The sequence below is a fragment of the Zea mays genome, chromosome 2 (assembly GCF_902167145.1).
Source record: "Zea mays cultivar B73 chromosome 2, Zm-B73-REFERENCE-NAM-5.0, whole genome shotgun sequence".
In the NCBI taxonomy this organism is placed as follows: Eukaryota; Viridiplantae; Streptophyta; class Magnoliopsida; order Poales; family Poaceae; genus Zea; species Zea mays.
Genome location: NC_050097.1, coordinates 24,027,102 through 24,030,109, shown reverse-complemented (window position 1 = coordinate 24,030,109; position 3,008 = coordinate 24,027,102).

Genomic DNA, 3,008 nt, shown 5'->3' with positions numbered 1-3,008 from the left:
TGAACTTGGAATCCATAATTGAGCATATCGACAAAATACTGCTAGACATGGCCACAGAAGAAGCTACCACTGCCGCCGAAGAGGCCATGGCCGCAGCCTCTGGGAAAGAAAAGGAAATTGCTGACGAAACTTCAGAGGACGAAGCCTTCATGTTTCAAAATTTAGTTAGACAAGAATTGTCAGAGGCCGAAGTGGAAGAGCTTAAAGAATATGCCAAATCTTGTGGTTATAAGCCAGGAGCACTCCTCTTCGGGGGAATTGACGATGAAAAATTAAACTGTATCCGGGATCAAATTGGAGCTAAGATTATCGGTACTCTATCAAAGAGCATCGGTTTTTCGAAGCTGGAAACGGACATCAGCCGCTACCGACGACAACATATCGTTAGTAGTTTATTTTATTCCAATTTCAAGGTGAACTACTTTTCCCTTGACTTTTATTGTTTTTAATGATGGAGACATTTCTAACGAAGATTGTTTATGTGCAGAGTATGCTGTTGAGTAAAGCTTTGAAAATGTAGCAGGATCTAGAAGACAAAAAACACGAAGTTATAATTGAAAACTTAGAGAGCAAAATAAAAGAGCAATCAGCTACTATTGAAAAGAAAGACTTCGAGCTTCGGACAACTGAAGGTTTATTGGCAGAAGCCGAAGCTAAAATAGCAGAATTGAATTTGAAGCTTCTCTGTCAATCTGAACAATTTGAACAGGAAAAACAAGAACTTAATGTGAAACTTGAAGCCGAAGTTCAACAAAATTTAGATTTGGAAAAATTATTGGCAAACCTTCAAGAAAAATGTTTGGAATTTAGCAACAAATGCATTCAACGACTGAGAAAAATTTTCCACTCAGTTGGAGCTAGCAGTGAAAAATTCACCCCGTCAGCTGAAGATTTACCAAAGACCTTCGAACATATTGAGGGTGAAATTGATGAGCTTGACGAAGTTATAGCCGGGCACGGTGACTTCTGTGCCTGGGTAGCTTCTCGGGGCACTGCTGCAGCTTTCCTAAAAGCTGGCTATGATCATGGAAAAATTGTCAATAGGCCCAATTTCACTCTATCACCAACAATTTTAGATGATATTCCTGATCTCGCCCGAAGCATTTCTAACAGATTTGTAAAGATGATATGGACAAAAGGCGGGCGAGAAAAGGCTGGAGACGAAGCTCGGAGTCATCTTGAACCAGTAAGAAATCATACCTTGCGCTTACCTTTTCCTTCAAGCTTGGTTTTGACCCACAACAACTTAATTTATGTAGGATGACGAAGCCGAGACCGATGCTTAAAAAGTATGACGCCGAAGCTGAGGCCCCATGAAGATCAATAGGAGTAGACTGTAGACAGACTTTAAGAAACTTTTGAGATAACTTTTGTAAATAAGACTAAACTTGTTCTTAATGAATTCTGTTCATACCTTGTAATATGCTCTTACCCTTGCATTAATGTATGAGAGGTGCTTTGATGTGGACGAAATTATCTTTTTGAGCCGAAGACGAAAAAAAACACCTTCCCTTCTTTTCGCGCACAGCGAAGCATAAAAACAACTTTTCCTTTTTTCCGAAGCTCTTCTTTTCGTACACGACGAAGTACAAGAGACAGTTTTTTCCCTTTTTACCGAAGCAACCACTTATGCTATGCTGATGGTTATCCTATATATGCCTGGATGAATGTTTATGAATGCAAATGTTATGACGTAATGTGATGTGCAAATGAATGTCCAAACACATATACGAAGCCATAATCACAACCGTTATTTCCTTAGAAACAATCACATATCAGCGTTGACTTTTCGCTGTAAGCTCTGCATTCCCTTAGGAACGACTTTGGAGCTTCTTCGCCTTTTACTTTCGGTGGAATCAGCGTTGACTTTTCGCTGTAAGCTCTGCATTCCCTTAGGAACGACTTTGGAGCTTCTTCGCCTTTTACTTTCGGCGGAATCAGCGTTGACTTTTCGCTGTAAGCTCTGCATTCCCTTAGGAACGACTTTGGAGCTTCTTCCCTGTCTCTTTTCGGCACTCGATGGTGCGTTCTCAGCTTTTACATTTACATCTTTGGGGGATTTTGCTCTTATAGAGCTAAAAAAGGAAATTACATGTGATGGCCCCATTAAAAACCTTTCTCCCCCTTCAGAAAGGAAAAGGGTGCCATGAAAGGAAGAAAAAATATAAAAAATTACATCAAATTATACATAATATCGCCGAAGCTCATCCGCATTCCAAGATCTGGGAATGTCGTTGCCGTCCATATCCTTCAATCTGTATGAACCGGGTCTTGACGAAGATACTACCAAAAAAGGTCCCTCCCATTTCAACTGCAATTTGCCCACTGTATCTGAGTTAGCCACTCTCCGAAGCACCAAATGTCCTGGCTCAATATTCTTCAGCCGAACCTTTCTATCACGCCATTTGATTGTTTCGGCTTGATATTTATTGATGTTCTCCACAGCTTGAAGTCTGATCCCTTCTATAGCATCTTTTTCAACAGAATGATCAGCTTCAGGATCTGACTCTGCCGAAGCTACTACTCTTATTGATCCAGTTTTAGCTTCCTCCGGAGTTATTGCTTCGTCACCAAACAATAATTTGAATGGGGTAAAGCCTGTTGACCTTGATGTTGTCGTGTTGTGGCTCCATACCACTTTGATTAGTTGATCTGGCCACTTTCCCCTGGGTTGGTTGAAGATTAACTTCATTATTCCTGTCATTATGATGCCATTGGCTCTTTCAACGAGTCCATTTGACTCCGGATGCCTGACTGATGCAAAATGGATCTTCGTGCCGATTTGATCACAGAATTCTCTGAAAGCTTCGGAGTCGAACTGTGTTCCATTATCTACAGTGATGGCCTTTGGTACTCCGAAACGACAAACAATATTCTGCCAGAAAAACTTTTGAATAGTGGCCGAAGTTATTGTGACTAAAGGCTTTGCCTCAATCCATTTAGAAAAATATTCCACAGCCACTACAACATATCTTAAGTTTCCTTGAGCCGGTGGTAACGGACCTAAC